Genomic DNA, 13236 nt, shown 5'->3' on the forward strand with positions numbered 1-13236 from the left:
ATTATGCATGCCTTAATAAGAGACTATGACACTTTGGTGATTGCTTTCCCATGTGCTCAGGGGCCTAATCTCCAGTCAGGGCTATTCATTTATATGCAGGGGACTCTGCTTGTAGCATGATGTCAATCAAACAGCTGTGTTTCTGGACAACTAGAGACACTTCTGAAGTTCAGATTCTGCCAAATTTAATAAGACAGTGTCAAATGTATTCAGATCAAAGCTGCTTACTTTTAATCTTTCTGTTCCTAGATTTAATGTGAGTCTCAGGAAAGAGTAGCTCATCTGAAAACAAAAATTCCATCTATTTTCTTATGGTAAATCCTTACAAAATTATCTGAAATAAAACCTCAAATGTTAAATTTGAGAAGGACCTTTATTCTGAAATGCATATTAATTCGTACATCACTTGCTATTCACATTGCCAAAGTGCATAAGGGAGCAGTTCTTATCACCATGTAAAGTTCTTCACAGTTTAGTGTCAATTGTAATCAGAAGTCAAAAGAAGCTTTCTAACTTAGAGGAGAAAGAAGCAAGCTCTCACGTGGTAAACAGATATTCTTCTGCTAAAGGTAATGTACTAGTCCAAATAACTCTAACCAAAGGTACAATGTCAGTATACTTTTCCTTCTTGCAGATCAGTAGTTTGCCTTGATAGTGTACTCTTTATGCAAATATGTAAACATGATTAATTACTACAAATTATTTTAAAAAGAGCTTGAAAGACAAACTTTCAGCAGAATGTCTAAAGCAGATAAGAGCTATGAAAATTGTTTCCAAGAACACGGACTTCCATAAATTAGGTTAATAATGCACAAGTAATTAGACACCAAATATGCTAGAGATGCATTTCCATCCCAGTGTGCAAATGCCCTTAAATGCAACTATGCACACACCTTACTAATAAAATTTGCCAGTGCATATGCAGAAAATGCCAGAACAGAAATTTGACAGGTTATGGAAAAGGCAAGTTGAGTGAATAACTTTTGAAAGGCTAGAAGTTTTGCTTTAGTCTTAGCAATGCCCAGGTTTGCTAACGGATATGAGAAGCTTCAAGACTTGCCTGTGTAAGGAAACAGGCACAGATTCAATATTCACTCAGAGGTTTCTGCAGAGTCCATTCAACAGACATCCCACAATGATGTCTGCTAACACCATCCTGTGAAATGTACTGAAATAAAACTACCCAGATAAACCAGTGCGTGTTACTTGTCCTGAGAGTAATATTACAATTTTTATTGGAGTAATTATTTTAATTACCTGTTCATGTTTTGACTTTTCTTCCCTCCCCTGGACCTAATCATAAAACAATATTTTAATGACATTTTTAAATATATAATGCTAGAATTCAGTACTAGTGTCAAATCAGAAGTCTGAATGCTTTTTAACGGTTTCCATATAATTTTACAATAGCTGCAGCGTAGATTCCTAAGGGAAGGAACTCAATAAAAAGAGCAACCTAGAAATGTGGCTAACAGATTGGTTGTGCATGTTGACATTCTTTACACACTCAAGTTAATGGGCAAAAGTACACAATTTCCTGCAGGAAGAGACAGCAGAGACAGTGCCAGTGTCAAATTCCCAGTGTTAATTGGGAAAAAAACATCTGCAGTTATTTGGAAATATAGTATTCAAACTTAATTATGGAAATTTATTTAAAATTAGACTTTTGCATATTTAACCATGTTTTGTTCTATCAAAAAACTGCTAGTAGAATGCCAGAGAAGGATAGGGATATAACTGGCTGTTTTTTTGCAATCTAGCATCATCAGCAAAAATGTTAGGCATGTTTTCCTAAGTTCAGTGAGTTGCCAAGATGCACCTCCAAAGCTGCAATGTTAAAATTCACCTTGAAAACCTCCCCCATGCTCTGTTAATTTTGCTAAAAATATTAAAGTTCACAGAAGCATACATTTTACCCTTTTTGATCTACATACTGTGATTCTGAATGGAAGGAAAAATTTAAGACATTAAAAGGTATATTTTCAGTTGAATATTCCCTGCACTTTCAAACACTATATCTGAGACATGGATTAGAAGCATAAGTTTGAAAAATCAGTGTCTTGTCTTTCCCTCAATCCATAAAATAAACCAACGAATTTTGGGACATTTTTTCTACATACACCCTTCTATCACAAGCACCCTAAGCCTGACTTTTGATCACAGGGAAAATTAAAAAGCCTCTGAATATTTGTAACCACAGGAAAAGAATTCAAAAGTTCATGTGGCAGCACCAATAGTCTAATTCTAATTTCAAATATAACCATGGCAGGAGCCACGGTTATATTTGAAATTTCCTATGCATCCAGGAAATTTCAAATATTACTCAAAGGAATGCCTTGAGCTTCTCTAGAAAAATCTGAAATTTCCTATGCATCCAGGAAATCTCAAATCTTACTCAGAGGAATGCCTTGAGCCTCTCTAGAAATATCTGCCACTCCAGTTAGCTGAGCATGCTAAATGGGCAGGTCAAGGGGAGTCACTCAAGAATTTAAAACCTCTGTGAGCTCTGCCCTTCCTTGTGTCAGATTCAATCTTGTTGTGGCAATTCAGTGCTTTACAAAAGGATGAAAACACATCAAAAGACTATCAATACAGTAATTTTAAAAAAACCAAAACAAAACAAAACCAAAGAAACAAATAAAAACACCCACCAAATATGCCCTTGCAGGTTACCTACAGAAGCCCTGAATCACAGTATTAGTACAATAGAAGTAGGGTACAAACATGACAAACATACAGTAATCCTCCTTTTTCAATTCTACTTGGAAATATCAAACATTTGCAAATCTCATACCTAAACCTTGATTTATTACTTGAAAATCACACTAAGCTGCCATATGATTTCTTCCTTTCATTTATCAAACATTTTAAAACACTATAAATCCTTTTCCCCTATCACCTGACTTGCTAAGTCCAAAGTCCAATCTTTCCCCTTGAAAGACTGAGAAATATCATCTCTTTCTAATTTACTGGAAATAGAGAATGAAAGTGAGAAGAGACACAATAAATATGTGCAAATGTATATTGGGTGTACATCTGTGGCACTGAATTTAAAAGCAGCCCTTTTCAAAAAGAGGAATGTGAGTAATATTTTGAGTGGCAGTATTGCCATAGAAATCTGTATTCAATAACTTGATTGAAAACTTTCAAGGTAAACATTGCCTATAGCTTTTCTGCCTTGCAAATATTTGTGAAGGCAGTAGAGTTGGAAAAAAATGTAGGGAACATCTCTGCTCGTTTTTCTCTAAAAGCTGATGCTTGTATTCTATAAATACAATTCTGATTTCACCATTGCATGAAAAGGCAATATTGTAGTAAATTTGATACTTTTGAAGTTTTGCTGTAGTTACTTATGTTTGTCAGAACACATGGTTAAAATTACATTACGAAATTGGGGTAGCTGATTTAGGTAAGTTTGTAGTTTTAAATAATTATATTGTTTTTCAGGGCTTTTCTTCTCTTGTGGAGTAGCTATCTTATTCTTTTAATGCATTTTCTGCTGTCTGTGGAAATATACCTTTAACTCTGCAGCCAAGAGTTCCTCATGTTGTGTGTACCAGAATATCTGTGAGTTAAGTGACAGAATTGAAAGGTGTGACTTCTTACCTTAGGATAACATGAGTTAAGAATGTAGTGATGTAGTGAAAAAGCAGGTTCTCTTATAAATCATCAGTGGTAGCTTTGACAGCTCTGGTGGGCTTACAAAAGAGCAGCTTGTACCTCTCCATCCATATCACTGTGTTTATTGTTCGCATAATTAAATTTGATTTTTATTTGGGATCGTTGCTATCCAGCATTTTGCCTATAATGTCTTATTTGATAGACTTCAATGTCTATCAAAATTATGTAAGTAGCTGCTTTTTATGATTACCAATCAGATCAATTCAGTGCAATCTAGTTGACATGACTTATAAAAATGCATCCTGACAAAGCTCTCTTCTCTTTCCTGAAGACTGATGCTGCCATAATTTTGTGCATATTTTCACCATTTTCCAGTTATGAACACCTGTCTTCATTCTAAAATATTGGATTTTTGAAAGATCTCTGACAATAAATGAACTTTTTGAGTGCAGTTTCCCTATACTATGTAAGGATTTATGCATGTGCATATCTGGTAAGGAAGCTTTCAGTTTTTACAAAGCTCTGAGTGCCTGTGAATCACAGAAGCCTTCACTGTCTTCATGGTTTAAGTGAAGCACTTCAATTAATTCTAAGGTAAACCTAACTTTCCAAAAGATGTTAACTTCTCTTTAAATATAAGGTAAGTTGACTCTTTTGGAAGAGTTCATGTGTCTGTTCTCTGGATAACAGAAGGCAAAGTCATTTAAACATTATGTTCTGATCATTCTAAAATGGGTACAAGGTCAAGAAATTTCTGACTTTGTGTTCCTGTAGGTGCTATCAATTACTGTCTTTCTCTGCCCCTGTTGTCTTAAAGAAAGGCCTCTAGTAACATTTCTTCACTGTGCTAGAGCATCCTTGCATTTCAGTCTTAAGCACTAAGGATTGGTTAATCAGATTTCTTTCTGGAGATGCATTTTGCTCAGATGTACTGCACAACCAAACTTAGAGAATTACCATCTTCTAATGATTGCTGTAGATTCAGTTGTTTTATTCCAGCAATATCCTGCTTTGTCTCACTTTGTCCCTCTCCTTTACCCCTGCCATGCAATGTGAAGTCAAATGGAGCGCATATATTCACATGGGTGTCTCCAGATTAGACCTGGACTTAATTTGGTTCTTTTGTGAATATTCCAGTGAACATCAAACTTTACCAAAATATTCCTGCTAACTGAATGTGCCCCACACATTCTTACCCAAAAATCACAGCTTTGTGAGTGTTGACTTCTGCAGATTGCCAGGATGGAAATTAAATGTACCACATATGGACATACAGAAATAGGACCTGGCTGTGACTGGTGCTGTATAGAAGCACATTGATTTCTGGTGGTGAGAAAATGAAGAGTGAAATGCAAATAATGTGTTTCTGTGTGCAGCAGCATTATGTGGTTGTCATCATTTCACACTTGATCTCTGACTACAATAAGAGAAAGCTACTTTTTATTTCTCAGAAATACATGAAATGTATTAATTTCCAGTTTTTCACTTGCATTTCAAATTTTCCTTGCGAAATATTTAAGTTAAAAGGCAAAATAGAGGCACAGAAAAATATTTAGAATTCAGGGTATGTGATCTGACAGAGCCTAGAAATTATATGCATAGTCATTTGCCACCTGCCTGGGTAATTTATCTAAGTATTGTTTGAGTCATTATGTTCAAGTTTTCAACCACATGTGCTACAAGGACTTCACTTCTTAGCACTTTCTCAGCACAGACAAAATTTGCTGATAGTAAAGTTAGGTAGGATGTAGCAATGGGTCTCCTCTGCTCTGTTTCCTTGCTATTTAAAGCTGTATTATCAAGATAATGCTACCAACTAGATAAGATAAATGTTTTGAGAGAATATTTCTTTTTAATTAACTTCTGTAGACATGGACTGACATGATTTCTTGAAAAAGGAATTATGGACGTAAAATACAAATGTAAAACCACTCTTCTTTTCCTTTTTTTTTCTTTTTTTTGAAGTGACGCCTATAATTTTTAGGCTCATGTAACCCTGTATGAAGTCAGTAATGTAGTTCAGATTATCTAAGCATGTTTATTAATTCACCAAGAGGAGCTGAGCAATGTTTTGGTTTCCCTTTTAGCTTGTTTGACTGCCTATATTTCTGTTCTGGTCACTTTAGACATAAAATTCAGAAGGCTGGTCTTTCACTTTTAGCAAATTCAGACAATCCAAGCCATAATCAGAGAAAATCCTCATGGTTATCTGTCTATTTTCTAAACCAAGTGAACCTTTAAGTGTTATTTCACTAAATACAAAATTATTAATTAGATGGAGTGCACAGTCAGTGCACAAGTCAGAAATACTTAATATGCTTACAAAGCTCCTAGTTCCCTCTCAGCTGTATTTTGTTTTAGTATAAGAGCTTTCTGAAATGTTTTGGTTCCTCTTCTCTTCCCTAGACATGAATTTGCTGGCTTATCCAATTCCAGCATCCCCATAATAACCTTTATGGTTTTTGTCTTTCCCTTATCTCCTCTGCAAAAACTCCTTTTGTTCCAAATGACAACAAAATCACCCTGGTGTAGACAGCATAATTCTCCTGTAACTTCTGTGCTCTACCTTTTGGCAGAGCTCATCTAGAGTCAAATCCCTCATCTTTTTCAGAGCTCCCCCAAAATGCCTATATGCCATAGACAAGAGCAAAAAATATAATCTACAGTTCTTGCATCCCCTGCTTCAATTCCCACAAAGATCTACCAAAGGAATACTGTGAGGTGTCACTCTAGCAGCCAGCAAAGGACACAATAGGAAGGGAGTGGACAATGGAGCAATTTACATTATCGTCGATTTTTCTGTTCTTTCCCAGAAACAATGAAGAGTGTTTGTACATAAATAACTGGAACTTAATGCCAAACATACAGCTCTGGGCTTTCTGCACTGTTAAGCACATCTGTTTCAATAATTTGTGTTGTTTGAAATATGCTATCAACAGCTATAGGGAAAAAGAGAATACCCAAAAGAGCTCAAATGCAAGAAGGAAACAGCACACCAGAAGCAGGGACTGGCTACCCAACAGGAATATAGAGTCATTGCCCATAGTTCAGAGCTGAAACTGGGAAAGCCAAAGCTCAGCTGAAGCTGAGCTGAAGTTCCGAGGGTTTAAAATAGAATCCAGTCTTTTCTTGGAGGAACATGATAGGAAAAGAAAAGGTAACAGACACTGATTAAATACAAGGACACATTTCTCAGATATGAGAATGTTCTAGTATATGCACAGTTTGTTCACAAAAGTTCTGAAATCTCCATCCTCACAGACAGTGAAATGGACACATCCCTAAGCAACACATCCCTAATCTGGTGTTTCCTGAAGAGCAATTTGGGTCACCTAAAATGAAATTGGTTTGTAATTTTATGACTTTATTTTTCATAAATGACTGTAATTTTGGTCTTTATTTTCATGTTCTCTGAGGTCTCACTGAAGAAGCCAGTGTCCATAAAAAAGGAAAGTAACAGCCTGATACCTACTAAAGACTTTAGTTGAACTCCCACTGAAAATAAATATTTTCAATTTCATGTATCATAACTTTTATGATTATTTTGAATATTTAGGAGTATAAATATTACACTAATATTTATACTCTTAAAACAAGATTTTTTAGAGTATAAATATTCGTGTAATATTTATACAATACAAAACCCCCCAACAAAATCTTAAAAAAATTAAGATTTATTTTATACTTGGGTAGCTGTAATCTTCTTTGCATAGCTTTCCTTGACTCACTGCTTCAGTCATTTTGGTAGGAGCCATTCAGCATTACTGTAGGAGGAAATCCATCCTGCAGGCAGTATATCAATAACATTATTTTCCCTGAGTACTTTAAAGTGTATATTTCCAAAAGAAAAGAAAAGAAAAAAAACATCTTTCTTTCAAGAAAATAACATAATTCCTTTGCATGTCAGTCAATCAATATCATGCATCCTAAAGCACTTTCAAGAGAAGATTTAATAAGGCTTGGGCAATTTATCACAGTTAAGTCCTGTAACTTGCTATTCAAAAAAACTCTCATTGACTTTATGTTGAGTCACTACTCTATGAGGCTTTGCTGCTATGCCTGCTGTGCTTTTGAACAGTCAGCCATGGTGTTTAAGAAATCTCCTTTGTGTCATTGGGCTTGGTATTTCTCCTGGGAAGAAAAAAGAAGGATTATTTTGTGGTTTAAGCTTGACGTTTCATTCAATTTCTTTGAAAATAAATTGCCTGATTTTTTTTTTTGTCATTATTAAAAAAGACAAGATATTGAAGTTAAATTAATGTTTGTATTGCACTTTCCACAAATTCTGTACTGCATACATTCCTTGTTTTGAGTGAGCAGATTTGTAATGGAGTAAAGGTTGGGTGAGCTGAGAAAGAAGAAATGCACCATAACTCAACAGCTGGAAACTTTTCATTGATTTCCTAATTGTACAACATTAAAGATCAGTTTCTAGGGTTTTTTTTCTTAAAAGAGAGAGAAATGGCAATTTAGAAAAAAAATAGTTAAAGAAAATGTGACGGAATATTAGTCCTTTCCAACATTCAAGTCCTAGGGGTAAGAGAGAAATATACTCTTATTTCTTTCTGCTTAGTGAAATGTTCCCACTCCTAAGAGCTTTAAAGAATTATGGAGGTAACAGAAAATGAATTTTGTTGTTGTTATTTTGCCCAGCGTTCATTCTGATTAATCTTATGGATTTCTTTCTAATATTAAGTTGAATATGCACTGCTATCTGAGTGGTTTCCACCTACAATACATTTAAGAGTTGATAAGTTTTCACTTGAAATAGTTACAAATTATGTGCTACAGATATATCAGTTCAAATTCAGAAAGGAAACAATGGGTGTATTTACATTGTAGGGTTTCTCTAATATTTTTCTTTACATTTGGAAAGACAATTTACTGGCAATCTATTTCTATATTTGCATTTCTAAATAGGAATAAGAAAGCTAAATATTTTTAGCTAATTATGAACGCCTGAAAAGGAAACAAACAAGAAATGCAAAAATCCAAAAAAAAAAAAAAAACAAAACCAAAAACCAAAAAAACCCACACAAAAAAACAACACAGAGAAAAGTCACAACCCCTCCCCCCAAAAAATACACCAAAACAAAAACCCAGGTATAAAGTTCTCTTCTACCACTGGGTTAAACACTTTATTAAGTTAAACCAGCCAGTCTGCCCAGATGTGTCTGTACTTTAAACAGTTTATGAATATCTCATAATACAAGCAAATGTCATAACTAGTTTATTAAAAGGGCAGGGACTACTAATCACTACTAATTGCTGTGTTTACATTTTAAGCATCAGAATGATCGTACAATTTTCTCTTTGCCTTTCCTTTCTTTCCTTCTCCATTTAATACATATTAAAAAAATGCAACTGAGAAGAAAGAAAACATTTTCACACTTTTGATTCATATGTCTTTACAGGTATTACAAGTCTTTAAAGTTATTATGAACTGAAAACGTAGGAGAAGAGCAAAAACTTGTTAATCACTTCTGTAGTTTGTAATGCTAAGATTTTAAATTTAATTACTCTATCTATTGTACAAGATTCTAATAAACATTAGGACAGCCTTTACATTCAATTTGGTGACATTTTATAGGAGTTTCATTAAACACCCCATAACATACCTAATTACTCAGATAATATAATATTTTATGTGAATATGTGTACAAAAATATGATTAATCAAGAAAAATCTAAGCTTACCCCCCCAAAAAAGGTGAAATTAGTATGATGACTTAAAATATTCTCCTTTTTTAAAGTTTTGGGGTTTTTTTTTTCAGTTTTTCCCTTAAGAATCAACAGTGCTGTTCTCCAAAGCCACTTGGCATATTTAATGGGCATCCTTAGTTTGACCTATAGAGACCATCTGTAGGGTGATACACCAAATAGATGAATATGAAAGTACATAAAGAGAATATAAATTGTTTGATATTCTTAATGTAGTTTTGGGAGTCTGAAAAATTAAATTTAAGTCTGTAAATTAAAGTGCTGTAAGATACTGTTAACAGAAGTGTCAGAGAAGACATTTAAGATGCACTGAATATCTGAATTCACTTCAAATTTGATCACTCTTCCAGTGTTAAATATGTATCAGAATTTATTAACAACCAAACTCCAAGCAATTCTTTGGAATCAAAAGATAATTCCATTCCCTTGGTAAATCCCTGGAGAGGTTGGTACTGTCTATAGTTGTGGCTGACACAAGATAGAAGGAGCCCAGTGAGAAAATTTGGAATACTGGAGAACATTCAATGGGTGGCCTGAAACTAGAAATAGTGGCTAAGGTACCTAAACCAAATCTCACTTCTAAACTGGTGCAGCTTACCTCAAAGTGACATACTGTGGTCATGCAAACTGTAGCTCAAAGGATTTGTCTTGGGTGGTTAGCTACTTATCACTAAAAGCTTTTATTTTTGCAACTTTGCTAACTGTACTGAAATAATAATTGTTGATTAAAATATAAATCTCTTAGGTGGAAGTAAATGTTGTTAATCTGTTAGCTGAATTGCTTCATGCCTTCTATGCCACTACTTTCATTTGAAGTAAATTAAAGTTAGTGATATTGTAGCTACTACTTGGCAGTACATAAAAATACCAACTAAGTTCATGTAGCAGCAACAAATAAGATTACACAATTAATGCCAACTGTGCAATACCCACATTCTATAGCTCTTAAAGGCAGTAAATAGGGATAGAGTATTTTATGCTGCTTCTATCTCTCTAACTGTATTTATCTCTGGCAATATCTAGACTTTTTTTTTCTTCATAGGGTATTTTTGGCATAAGTGAAGTAACAGTAACTTTGAAAATATAGTGTACATATATTTTCTTTATTATACAATAGAAATCCTATGATAGATGTATTATGTAAGTAATGTAATGTGCAAAATTTCTTCCATTTAATCATTATGTGGCTTCCTGTACTTTTACCATGTCCTATAAAATAAGATGGAAATTGCACTAAAGTGTTAGATTGACTTAATTCAGCCAAGACTGGAAATAGTGATCATTCTTGCTTCTTCTCTGCAAGTCAGTAAGTGATAATTGAAACTTGCTGCCATTACTCTTACTTGCAAGTTATTTGAAGAATTATCTAAAAAGGAGTGTCAGGAATATCTTCTTAGTTTACTCCAAAACAGACCTCTTGCTGCTTTCATATTTTAGGTTTTCAGCAATGCATGCCCATTTTTATTAATAGACACTGACTGTAAGGTAAAACCTTCATCTTAAAACAACAGAATACATTTTTATTGTTTTTAATTTTTCTGATGATATTAAAAAAATTCATTAATTTATTTACATGTTACTCTGCTTGCTTAGAAACATTAAATGTTTCTAAGGAAACAGAGCTTTCTTTGTACTAAGAGCATAAAGCTGTGCTTAAATGCCTCATAGTAAGTGAGCTATTTCAAACAGTGTGGGCTGTTTTTCATTTGTCTTCCATTTAATGGTGTTATTTATATTAACTTTATTACTATCTCAGTGTCCTCATTTATTATTTTCACTGCTATTTTCCAAGTAAAGGATTAAATATCTGTCAAATTTTCCCTTTTAAGTTAGTTGTTTGTCTTTTTATTCTGCTTTTCCTGAGACCTCTTTATTTATGTCTTTAGTGGCTGTCAAGCTCCATTGAAGTAGGCAGGAATTAGAGTGATTTTTGGAGAAAAAGAAAAAAAAACACAACACAAGGGAAGTAGAACAGTGAGTCAAAATAAAGCTGGAAAATTATTTGTGCATTGAGTAGATACCACCTGATCTATTTGTGTTGTGTTTTGAATAAGTATCAATTTTAACACCTGTGTGTATTATTCATGTTATTTTACCTAATTCTTTACTTTTATGCCTCCCATTTTTAGATGCTACCATAATGTGATAGTAATACTTAGTCTTTTTTTTTTTTTTCAGTAGACAAAAATGTTTTGGTTTAACTCTCAATTATCTGGGCAAAATGTTTGCTTTCATCCAACTTACAGAAAACCAGAAAAACTTCAGAAACAATCACAAAGAGAGAGAAGTCATGAAATTTCTTGCAGTCGTGGAGCTGGGAGAGATAGGCTCACCTTCTCCACCTCTAAAATCATTAAAACTGGTCTCATGCAATAATTATATTGTTCTCATCCACCACTGAGTGGTGGTTCATCTTATATTTTGGTGACTGTTGGTATATGCTTGTGTTTGTAAGGTCTATGGCTATGAGAGAAGAAAATTCTGCAGCAGATATTTTCAAATATCTTATTATTTGACCAAATATCATCATACCTGTTTTCCAGCAGGTCTTTTTCCAGTAAATATCTTTATGTAAGAACACTAATAGGTAGTTTCTCTTCTGAATATAAAAGTATTCTGGATTATCAGAAAATATTTATTTTTCATGTCAGTACTATTTGAACTAGCATGTGAAGTTGAAGTTTTCCCACTTAAACAAACAGCAACTTAAGATGTCTTGGGGTATTTATTAAGACTGAAATAATTTCTCATGAATAAAAATCATGCTTGTGTTCTGCTAAATTATTTAAATTTTCTCCCAGTAACAATATAGCACATGGATTTTTTTAACATATAGTCCAGTTTCTGTATGATCTGGGAACAGACCTGTGCTTGTGTACAATCTTCCAGACAATCTCTTTATTGGGAAATGACATGATTTACATATTTTGCTGGAAACAGTTTTGAAAATAGGAGAGCTACACATTTATAGGTACCTAAGGTTAATAATCAAAGAGTTTCTTTGACATGGAAAAATAAAGGAAAAGGAAAGAGATATCAAACTTAAAGGTGAGATGTACTTCAGTGCCCACTGCAGTTCCTTTCCAGCTGAAGTGGTGCCACTACCATGCAACCTGGGTTACAAGCCTGCTATTTTCCAACAGTATTTGGAAGTCCCAAACATATTTGAATATGAATTCTGTAGCAAGCCATTTAGAAAATTGTCTCAAAACAGTTCTTCTCAAGAAGTCCACTGCAGTTCACACGAAGGTCCACAGCAATTTGAGAGAAGCACAGAATCAACAAAGCTGTTAAAAGAGACAATTATAGTGTAGTCTCACCCTTCCTTGTTACTGTCAGCAATCTTCCTGTTTGCTACCAAAAACAGTATGCCTAGCTTTTGTTTATGCTTCTGTCGATGCTTTCAAAATTGTATTCCTCTATTTTTTTTTCTGGGCTGTCATCCTAGGCATTTAATATCTTGTAAAATAGTATTTGTGCAAGTTGTGTTGTGGCTTGAAGAAAGGCTGTTCACAGCTGGTTGCTCAGCTGTTATCATCTGAGTATCTTATGGACTTTTTCTTATCTTCCTGTTTCTTTCTTTGATGACTGCTTATAAACAATACCAGTATAATTACATGTTCAGATAACCTCTTGCTGCTCTGCATGACCTACAGCTACAGCTTGGTCACATAACCCTAGAATTTCTCTGCCACAAAATAAAGGAAGTCTGTAGGGCTGTATTGGTATTCTTCATACCTCAAGGAGAGAGGTATAAGAAGCTTCTTTTTAAAAAATCTGTATCAAGAACTTGAAAGGAAATACAGGTGGGAGTTAAGGAATGATAGTGTAGAGAGAGACTGGATAATGTCAATACTTCTCCAGAACTGGCTCCAATTAATAAGCATAAAGCTGG

The 13236-nt window shown here is 34.2% G+C and overlaps 1 protein-coding gene across 1 annotated transcript in view; it reads left to right on the forward strand.

Annotated features, from left to right (window-relative positions):
- The window catches only part of CNTNAP2 (contactin associated protein 2), a 1093089-nt gene that overhangs the window by 600280 nt on the left and 479573 nt on the right, over positions 1-13236 (forward strand). The window lies entirely within an intron of this gene.

Source organism: Serinus canaria, chromosome 2 (assembly GCF_022539315.1).
Source record: "Serinus canaria isolate serCan28SL12 chromosome 2, serCan2020, whole genome shotgun sequence".
In the NCBI taxonomy this organism is placed as follows: Eukaryota; Metazoa; Chordata; class Aves; order Passeriformes; family Fringillidae; genus Serinus; species Serinus canaria.